The sequence below is a fragment of the Chaetura pelagica genome, unplaced genomic scaffold (genome assembly GCF_000747805.2).
Source record: "Chaetura pelagica isolate M959 unplaced genomic scaffold, ChaPel_1.0 scaffold90, whole genome shotgun sequence".
In the NCBI taxonomy this organism is placed as follows: domain Eukaryota; kingdom Metazoa; phylum Chordata; class Aves; order Apodiformes; family Apodidae; genus Chaetura; species Chaetura pelagica.
Genome location: NW_009953496.1, coordinates 4,642,315 through 4,653,378, shown reverse-complemented (window position 1 = coordinate 4,653,378; position 11,064 = coordinate 4,642,315).

The window sequence follows — 11,064 nt, the reverse complement described above, 5'->3', positions numbered from 1 at the left end:
TCTTTCCCTGAGCATCTTTGAGTACATTTGGCTTAAATATGTTCTTTCATTATATAGCCAAGGCATTTATTATATAAACTTATAAGCAAGAAGTGGCCTATTAATGGCTCTTAGTAGAGAGCAGGTGTGATGGCAAGTAGTAGAGGCCTTGGAGGAGGTGACGCCTAGATACCAGGCTAGAATTAGAGGATGTTGTGACACCCAGTTTAGGGTGCAGCAGGAACTGGTTTAAAGCCAGGTTTTGCAGTTTCACCTTTTTCCCTGTGTGATCTGTCCTTCCCCATCCCATGGTGTGTTTAAATAGGATTGCCCATGAGACATATGGGTGTGACTAAAAGAGGAAAAATGGCCATGGCTACTAAAGGACAGGGTGAACAAGTTGAAGAGTGGTAAATGGCATTGGTGGGGATTTTTTTAGTATCTGACTGAGCTTAAGGTCAGGTTGGAAGGGACCTAAAGGATGGTCTTGTCTAGCCTTTAGTCACTTACTGTCTTCTCTTACCAGGAAGCTACCTGTTAAAGTCATGTTTGTCTTTCTAGACATTTTATAAATATTAGAAGCTTATAAAAACTTACTGAAATCTCTCCTAAACCTGATGTTATTGGTACTTCTGTCAACTCCATGTTGTGTTTAAATGAAGAAACAAACCAAAAAGCCACGTGCTGCCTCAGCCCCCAAAACACTGAACATGACAAAATAATAGCTTTTTGTTTTAAGGCTTTTTAAAAGTGCATGCACACATTCCCTCAGATTTGTAAAGCTGTTGTTGGTGGTGTGTTTTTTCCTTGTGATTGTTGAGTTGCTCCGTAACAAAATAGTGCAAATAAATCTAAATTTTTCTATTAAGAATATTTACAAAAATAAGGAGGTCCTTTTAGTTAATATCTGATACATTTCTCTGTAAAGAAGCTGTGTTTTTCTGTTGCAAGTTTAAGACTTGATTGGTGAATTTGAAGCAACAGAAGTGTTTAGGTTTGTTTTCTGTTACTGAAGTGTATTTTTCCATAAAATTTAGATTTTTTTTTTTTTTTAGGAACCATTTATTTGTTGATCTAACTAAATCTATTTTGTGATTGCTCTCATGGCCGAATATTTTGCCTTGACCTCCTTTGCACGGTTTTGTTTTAAATGGTCTAAAAATACTCAGCAGTGTCTAATGTATTACCTACTATGAAAACAATGAACTCATGAAACAGTGCTGCAATTCTTTTTTTTTTTTTTCTTTTATTTGAAGGACGGCAGATGACAAGTGCTGAGAAGTTGTTAATCAAGGGAATTTCTGCTGTTGATAGCTAAAGTGTTTGTAGAATTGAGGCTGCTGGATTGAGCCTTGACAGGGACAATGTGTCCTTAAAGCACTGGATGGACAGTCAGGAATTTGTGTCAGTGTTTCTGTTGAAACATCTGTAATGTGTAAGCGTATTCTGGGGTAAGAACATAGCATAAGTATATAGCAGTAAGAACCAATATGGAGTTATAACATGACATATAAATGATACACTAGTCTCTGGTTAACAACATCTGAGTCTCCTTATAGAGGAGGGAGAAGTGCTGGCGACTGCTAAAGGGAAGGGGGACCTCCCAGGAATCAGAGTGAATGTTACAGCAATGGGTCAATCTTGTACTGGTAGCTTCGAATCACTTTCTTGAGCAGAGTAAGCCATCATTGTAAGCTTATTTTCCCGTAGGTTTAAAACTTGCAACTGCAGTAGGATTTGCAACTGCAGTAGGATTTTTGCTGGCATAGCTGTATTTGCTAATAGGTTTGTGTGTTGTTTATTGTTTGTTTTTTCCTCCTAAATTTCTCAATAGCAGGCATGCAAACAAGAAAAAAAAAATCCTTTAAGTGTGGATGAGGTCTAAATAAGATTCTCTGGTTTAATAATCTAGAGAAAAGAAAAAAATAACTGTTTTCTATAAACATGACTTAACTTTAACAAGTAAAATCTTGTTTTAAGTTTGAAGGTGCTATGCATGGGCTATGTCAGGCATTTGTTCATCTTAAGAAGATCCTTATATATATGGAATTGGCTGATATTTACAGTAATGCACTCAGTAAAAGATCTGAGAGACTTAATTTGAGGATTGGTGATGTGAACAGATTAAATTCTTTGCTAATATGAGGTTATTTTTGTTAGCCAGTGTATGAAAGATTGGACCCTGTGGTTTGTCAGAAAGTCATTTACTTCTGCTACCATTTACTGAAAACATGATTATATTAATTGAGTAGCAAAAGAAACCATTTCTCAATGACCATGTCATGAGCTTAATTCTACTCACAAGACACTGTTGTGTACTTTAAAACCAAGTTCAGCTGCAATTAAATTATGGTATGTTCATTCTAATTATTACATGCTGGTTACTCAATTTGTTCGAAGGTGGAGTTGTATGCTTTCTTTTGTGTGTAAACACTTGTTCTGTAACAGTAAAAATGACTGATGAATATTAACCAGGAGAGAAAAATGTTCTGAACAACAATTGTGGCTGTAGTTCAAATGAATTTAAAACAGCTCAGAATGAAAATTTTCACTGGATAGCTGACTTCTTGAACTATTTATTGTTTCATTTTTTTTTCTTGTTATTTCCAAACACAGGTTGTGTTCTGCAGTGTGATTTAGGATACCTGTTGCTTTCTAAATGGTTTAAGGATTTAAGTAATAAAGAAAAAATGCATTGAAGCACTGAAATTTTAGGCTGCTTTTGTCATCTTCTTTACAGTAAAAAATTAAATTACAGGACCTGGTGGAGACTTGCCCCTTGGCTATTAATTAGAAAAAGCTCTGATTTAATATTTTTTCACTGCATTATATCTGTATCATCTCTGTGTGGTATTAGGCTGGAGTAAGATCAAAATGGAGAGAATCAGTTGTCTTGGTTCTCCTTGGGTTATCCTGTTTGCCTGTTCTTTGTAGCTCTGAAAGCCATTATCAGCAATGAAGGCACTGAAGAAATGTGGCCAAGTTCATGACTTCATACAGCAGAGATAAGTTCTCAGTGCTGACTGCTGTCACTGTACTTACAAAATGCTTTAAAGGGACAATTTGGTAAAATCTGCTGATCTCAAATACTGAAAGCAGTTTTATATTTTCTCCAACTTCCCACTCCTTTGAATAAATTTTTTTTAATGTATTTTTGGAAGACATTTAATCAGGTATCTCTCAAAGTAGTTTGCTGAAGTCTCAGTATTGTATGTTTTAAGTAGACAATACATGTATTAAATTCTCAGTGCTTTTTGTTGTATGTTTTGCAGAGGAGATAATCGTGTTGGGTTAAAAAGAATATTAAATAGAAAATCCAAACCAAACTCAGAGCCACCCAGCCACCCCATAAGCCTTTCCCTGTCCCTCAGAAAATAAGTGGATTGTCTTATTTCCAGTATTTTTATGTTCCCTTCCCTCCTTTCTTTAAATTTATGTAGCTTTTTTTTTTTTTTTTTTTTTTTTTAACTGGAAGAGTGCCATAATTGAAGGGAGGCAAGATATGAGATTCCTTACTCAAAAATGTTTACTGAGTATAAATATCATGAGACTTTTCAGGAAATTTGTATGTGCTCCTTCATATTGCTACTTACCTGTATCTCTGTTCACATGACAGCGTTGTTTTGTGCATTCATTATTCAGTTTTTCAGGCTAGAAAATTTCCAGTGAAAGAGCCTTTCCTTTTTTTTTTTCACAACAGAAATGTAATAAAATGGACTTCCCACTCTTTTCCTTATTTGATTCATAAAAGCCAAACAAATACTGTTTTTGCAGTTAGTTTTTACTAGTAATCCATCCTGACCTAACTTGTGAAAATACTAGAAGTTACAAATTAATTCCACAGGCTTCCCAGCTTTTCAGCCTATGGATACTTTGTGTGTGTGGTCTTGTTTAGTGCAAAAGATCTATTTATATTTAGTTTCTTGCATTTGTAAATCTCTGTGTGGTTGGCTTTCCTGTTCCTTGCTACCTTCTCTGTCAGATAGTATGACAAACTATTAACAGCCCCATGCCCAAAAAACCCCCTTTCATCTCCTTGCTACATACATACAGAGAGCTATAACATACATACATACATAAGTGTAAAATCAGGACAAACTTTTTTCAGGTGAAAGCAAAAACTTTAGTGTGTGGTGATTTAGATTGCTGAGTCAGTTGAAACAAAGCTTGGTAATTAAAGGAAATGTAATTTCCCTGGTAAATACAGACTAAATAGGTGGGTGTAATGTCAGAATGTAAAGGTGATTTTTTTCTGGCTGAGGTGGTTGAAACATGGCAGTGAAGTTGTTGGTCAAATTACTTAAAAAAAACCAAACAGCAAAACAACTTTTGATATTTAAAAAACAATTCTATTAGTAGTTACTGACTTTGGATGCTGTTAATAGCCAAGCTGTTTAGATTTTTTCATTGGTAAAGTTAGTTATATGCTTTGGTTCAACTTGCATAAGTAAGAAGGTGTTGAGTTCTTTGGTGCTGGGTTATTCTTGCTACTTTTTCCCCGCCCCTTTTCTTTTGCATCCCTGTATACTGATTTAGTGAAATACTGTGGGGCAGGTTCACAACTCCTTCTGAGTCATGTTTAAGGCATGAAGTGTTTCTAGGTCTGCAGTCCTTTCCAGGGATTAGCAAGTTCTTTGCTGGTTTGTGTATCCTGTGTCTGCACGGCAGCAGTTAACTACCAGGCTCAGTTTATAGGTTGTTTTAAAGATGTTAAAGTAGATACACTAAACAGCTTTTTTTGGAGGTGGTGTTTGTTCCCTCTGGCTCACTTGTCTGTGTTTCTTCGAGTTTATACTCCAAATGTGCAATACGGCTAGTGATTTATTGGTGTTTGTTAGCTGTTGAACAAGGAGTTGTGTTAAGTGACCAGCTTTTGGGAAGGGCAAGATTATGCTCTTGTTTAGAGAGACTGCACAGATGTTCTTTATGAGCGTTCAGAAGAGGGGAGACTGTACGTTACTTTCAATTTGACAGAAACCATGTATTTGAAAATTTTTGGTCTGAGCTTTGTAGGCTGCATGATGAGGCTGTGAACCTGAAAGAATAGCATTTGTGATTAATAATGACATTTGCAGACCCTAGGAATACTGAAATAATCTGTTGAATGGCTTTCCATAGTGATAGTATCCAGATGCTAGCTATAAACATCTCCTTCTGTTTGCTTCAGCATGGAAGTGGGAATGAAAACAAGTTTTAGTTTGTATTTCAGGAATTAATTTTGGCCATCCCTCTCTTAAAAGACCTATTCTTCACTTGTCACCTGAAAGCAGCCTTAGGTAATTCATAGGTCAGTCTTTTTCTGTGATGTTGAAGTTAAGAGAATTGGAAAAAAAAAATGGTTAATGGAAGTGGGTATGTGATTCAAAACCAAAAAAATACCAACCCTTGTACTTGGATGTGAAGTGTTTTTTGCATCATGAGCCTAAATCTAAATAAAGTTAGCCAGGAACTGAAACAAATGCTGTATAAAATGCTCAAATATAGTAAGTTTATATATTAGAGGGTCACTAGAGGACACAAGAACAAGTGAATGAAGTTGGTAAATGTTTATTTATCTTCTGAATAAAATAGCAATTTAGTTCACATTGGTGGCTTGCTGCAGAAATTATGTTGATTACCTCATATATACTTTTAAGTTCAGACTGTATACTGTTCTCTGGACACTGCATATAACAAATCTGTAGTGGAAAATAGTTTTGGAGGATTTCTTGCCATGAATGCTACTTTGAAAGTTGGGAAAACTAATATAATCTTGCTTTGATTTATGAAATATAGAGGGGGCGTAAAGGTATTATTTGTTTTGTTATGGCATCAAAATCCATATACTTATTTTCTGGGGACTACTCTCAAAGGTAAAGCAATTGCTCTTGTGTTTGTTGGAGGAAAAAAAATTGTATCCTGACATCACAACTTTTAGAATAAAAATTTTTGTAATAAAAAACCCAACACCTTAAGCCATAACAATCCCAAATCCTCTTCTGTGGTCTTCCACATTTCATCAGTTGCTACCTTGTAGTTGACGACTGGGTCCTGAGATGGTGGTAGCCTTGCAGTGGTGCAAGCAAAACAACAGCTTTGAACAAGAAAGTGTAATATTAAAAAATAGCAGAAGGTTCTGTAAATCTATCACAAAATCTTGAAGTTGATGAGTGTCTTCTGTAGTGAGGATGATTTTAATCTCTCTAAGATGAAAAAGACAGAACAAGATTGGAAAGAAGTTAAGCCCGTGCTTACTGCTGCTCTTTAGCTTTTGGAACTTTGGGCATAACCCCTGTTTTAGCATCTTGTTACATTGACAATTGTAAGTGTGTGGGCAGTAATAAGTAAAATTCCAACCTCTCAACTCATGCCGTGTGTTGACTGTGTTGCCAGATTAAACAAGACAGAAAAACAAACCAGTGTACTTGCCTGTGGGATGAATGCCTTCTTGCTTAAGACCTGACTTTCCAGGTTCCCAGATGCAAGTCAGGGAGTTTTGGTAACTCCCCTGATAGTTCTCCAGTTTTTCTGTGCTTCTACTCACTCTTTCTTTTATTGGTGTGGGGTTTTTTAAATCCCAGATCACGGTATCTTTATCCTCCAGTTTACTATATTAAAAAGGCCTCATCGAGGAGGAATCCAGGTAAAACTGGTTTCTGTTTACTTCTTAATCCTTTTCTGAGAAATTCTGCATCTGAGATGAGTGTGTCTTGTATCCTTCCTGCCCATCTTTTACATTCTCTCTCACCTGCTCATTTACTGTATCTCAACTATAGTAATCAAGCATCTGATTAAATTTACATTTCTTTGTGTAAGAATTAAGAAAGAGAAGGCAGTACATGACCTTAGTGTTTAAGTGAAATGGGGCCTTCTTATGTAAAAGACTTATTTGGCTATGTTTAGGCTCAGAGAAGCTGCTATTTCCTTACACTTTTGAGATTCAGAACCCAATAAAAAAAAAAGGGGGATGGGGGTGGGATGGGGGTGTGATCAGACCTCAATTTCTTTCATCTTGGGGGAAGGGGATAAAGTAGAAAAAGTGTAACGTCATCAGGAACATTAGAGTTGCAGATATTGAAAAATTCTGTCTAAGTTATAATTAACAGGATTTGCCTTTAGCAGTGTATAAGATAAACTACCAATGATTGTATCTCTTATGTAAATGTTCAGTATTTGATGTATAGCTCAGAAATGGACCTAGTGGCTGTTTGAGGAATGTGTTTATATGTGGTAAAATACATAAATACTTTAAAGTTCCCTGGAGTATTTCTGGTTTCTTTTGTATGTGATTGATCAGTTTACCTAAGATATGAAGTAGTTTGTTCTCAGACAGAGTTTACAGAATGTGGCATGATGAAATATTGTAATAGCAGCAGATTAAGTGCATGAGAAAAATAAGATATTCTTGATGGGGGACTATAATCAGTGTTTGAAAACTGGCTAATGGATTGCAGGTGATAGTAGCCTGGCAGACAGACAGACATAAGGACCATTTATGAAAATGTAAATGTACGTTAAATTAATTCAAAGCTTGGATGAGTGTTCTGAAGTGTAATTCAGTGTGCTTTCCAAAAAGTTTTGAATCGAACACTTGGAAAATCCACTCACCTGGATAAGTAATTTAATTTAAGCTTTTAACTTGAATGGCTGTGAATAGAAACATTTAAAAAATAAATTTCTTAAGGCAAAATAAGATTGTTTGGGTAGGGCCATCTGCACACTTAGCTGCACTGTCTTTTTGTGAGCTGTTGTGCTGAAAAGTCAGAAGGATTTTGGTGTTTTTATCTGTGATTATAGTGACTGTCAGGGCAGTTTTACCCTGTCTTAGGAAGATTGTGGCTCTGTCTACATTGGCAAGCTATTAGTGCAATAGATGCTGGCTTCTAAACTGAAGCATTATGGGAAGTGAGGATCTTGGAAGCAATGCATGTTGTGTAGCCAGGCAGGGTTGCCTCAGGCACTTTTTTTTTTCCTCTGGGCCAAATGTCTCTGCTATGCACTTGAAATTTTCCAAAGGGAAAACAACCATAGTGTTCCCAGTGCTTTCATGGTGTCTAGTTTACTAACTCTGAACTGAGCTGCCCTGTGAAGTGCTGGAGCACTTCAGATGTGGAGCTTCTTGTTTGCTCATCTCTGAATGTGGTGATGTAGCTCTTGTGTATGAGGACTGTGCTGAGAAACAAACTAGTGCTTGGTAAATGGAGGCAATTATTGGTGATGAGAAGGTGATTATGTTTGTGAGGCTGAGAAGCTAACTTTGCAGGCAGAATTGAAAGCTTCTTTAGATAGTGAAATTAAATACTGTATTCCTATAGTGCTCTGTAATCAGTGGGAAGAGAAAAGATACGGTCTCAAAGTGTTTGAGGCCAGATGTCATGCAGGCTAGAGATCTCTGCTTCTGTTTTCCTCCTCTGAAATTCTCTTGCCCCTTATGAGACTAAAATTTGAGAGACCTGAAATACTTCAGCCTGATTATGTTCCTGTGAGGTGTGTTTGTACTACACCCCTCATTTTGCAGGAGGATGACTGCATACCCAGAGACTCAGAAAGCCTACTGTAAGCAATTATACTTTTAATTTCTTACGTTCTAACTTGCATCCTACTTAATTACTGAGCTGTAGAATTATCCCATCCTGAAACAGGAAAGTAAATTTTATATTAAATAAGGCTGCACAAAATTTAAACTCACTGAGAAAACTTGTCCTTAATAAGGCAAGCATTATCAGTGTGTTTACCAGTGTTGTTGTTGGCAATAACACTTATTAACAATAATACCAAAGCCACCTCCACCTGGCAATAACACCAATAACACCCACCTTGATTTTGAGGTAAATGATTGGTGAAAGGGACCAAACCAGTAATTTCCCTTTGAAAATCTCTGAAAAGAGAGAAGGAAGAGAGGAGACTTGTTGAGAAGAGCGAAGTAGAATATATTAAACTTGAAAGAGGAATATCAATCACAGGAAATTAGAATTAAAATAAGAATTGACCAGAAGAGGGGGAGCTGCACGCTAAGGCCACGTAGATGTCTGCCCCTGTAGAGATTAATGTCTCACTATGTGTGAAGACTCTCATCTGGAAATGATATTAGAACAAGAATTGACCGGAACTGGGAGATGAACCATTGCACCTTCACAGAGGTGTCCACCCCCATGGAGATTAATATCACAGAATAACGAAAGTCTGATTTGGAAAGAAGATAAACATGCATTCTCCATGCCAAGGGGATGATCTTATAGCACTTGCATAGTAAAGAGCCTTGACCTTCTTTCAGAGACTAATGCTCTGTTGTCCAATAGATTCTTCCAAGGCCATTTGAGCATTTTAATCCAGCAGACTTAGTAACAAAACTGCTATTGAACATTTTATTAATGTTGCAAAGCAAATTGTGGTAAGTTCACTCTTCTCATGTGTAATCCTCTTTCTTACACAGTGTAAATAATAAGCAGATCAAGTTTCTGCTTAAGCAATGGAGGATCAATGTCATTATTGACACATCAAACAGTTCTTTCCACCTCTGTCATTTCAACAGCTCCTGAAAACACAGTGTTTCTGAAGTTAGGTCTCCCCTGGGGATTAGAGCAGTGCAAGCTTCCCATAGCCTATGCTTATCTGTTAGATACAGTATGTTCTTAGGCTTAGTTTTCCTTAAACTTTATTCTAATTTATTAGGAAGAATGTGTTTCTTCGACACTTTTTCTTAAATGGCTGCAGAATTGACTTTGAGCCAGCTCTTACTCAAGATATTAGCGTTACGATTCGTATTATGGTTGAATTAGGTTAGAAATACAGATCGGTCGAAAGACACTTTTTAAAATACCAAACTCAAGGCTAGCTACCTCTTATTTTCCTCAAGTTTTCAAATCTTACATCCCCCTCCCTCCTCAGTTTTTTAATGTATAACTGTGTTTTTGCTAGAAGTCAGGGCAATGTCAGCTCTCAAAGGTGTGTATTTTAGCACTCTGAAGATCAGCATAATTGTAATTCATGTTACAGTAACAATACTGACTCTACCACTTAACACTGTCATTTTCAATGCCAGTTTTTCGGTGGAGAATGACTGGTTCTTCTGTGTCCGATAGGGATTGTCTGTTGTTGCAATGGTGAAGCGAGTTGTGGCATCTCTTTATTTTACTATGGTAGCCATGACACATGGCATGTTACTGCAAACTGGAATAGTATGGGGTTGATAATTTATTTTGAATGCAATCATGAAGGGCATCTGGACCAAAACATCAGTGTGCAGACCAATCTTAACAGTAAGAATGCCTATGCCTGGTTCAGGCTGGATAGTGGCTGGGTGACACTGGGATTGATACCTCATTGAGTATGAGCCAGTTTTTAAAAATTATTATTTATTTGTTTGGCTTGGTTTGTTTGTTTGTGGGGTTGTTGTTGTTTTTTTTTGTTGTTGTTTTTTGTTTTTTTTGTGTATGTGACCAGAGAAAATGGCATACTAGTCAGCACTGGGAGGAGTGTAGCCAGCAGGTTGGGGAAAGCTGGTCTCCCTTCAGTTCTGGTGAGGTATGACTGGAGTATTTTGTTGGATATTGGGGCTCTTGCCCTGTTCCAAGGTTTAGAAGGATGTGGAGAAACTGGAGTGTGTAGAGAAGCTGATGAGGTTGAAAAGCCAAGATGGTTAGGGCCTGAGTGGTGTGATATACAAGGGGCACCTGAAGGGAGCCTGGACTGTTTGGTCTCAAGATGAAGAGTAAGGGGATAATCTTTACAGGAGCTTGCAAGGTCTAGAAGGGCAGTTATGAAGATGACAGAGCTGATCTTTTTGATAAATGCAAACAGTACAGCAAGGGGTAGTGACCACAAATTGCAGCTTAGAAGACCTCAAATTGGGTGCTATGAAGCATTGCTCATGTGGAGGAGGGTGGTGTAGCATAACAGACTGCCCCAGGAAGTCCCTGTCTATGGAGGCTTCCAAGTCTCAGCTAGACAGAGCCACAGCTGACATTATAGTGTTAGTGATAGTTCTGCTTTGAAGGGGGCATTAGGCCTAGATGGCCTCCAGAGGTGTCTTACAAGCAACACTTCTTTGATTCTAGCAGAACTGTAAACTGCAATTTCATGGGGAGTGGGAAGAGGTCAATGCAA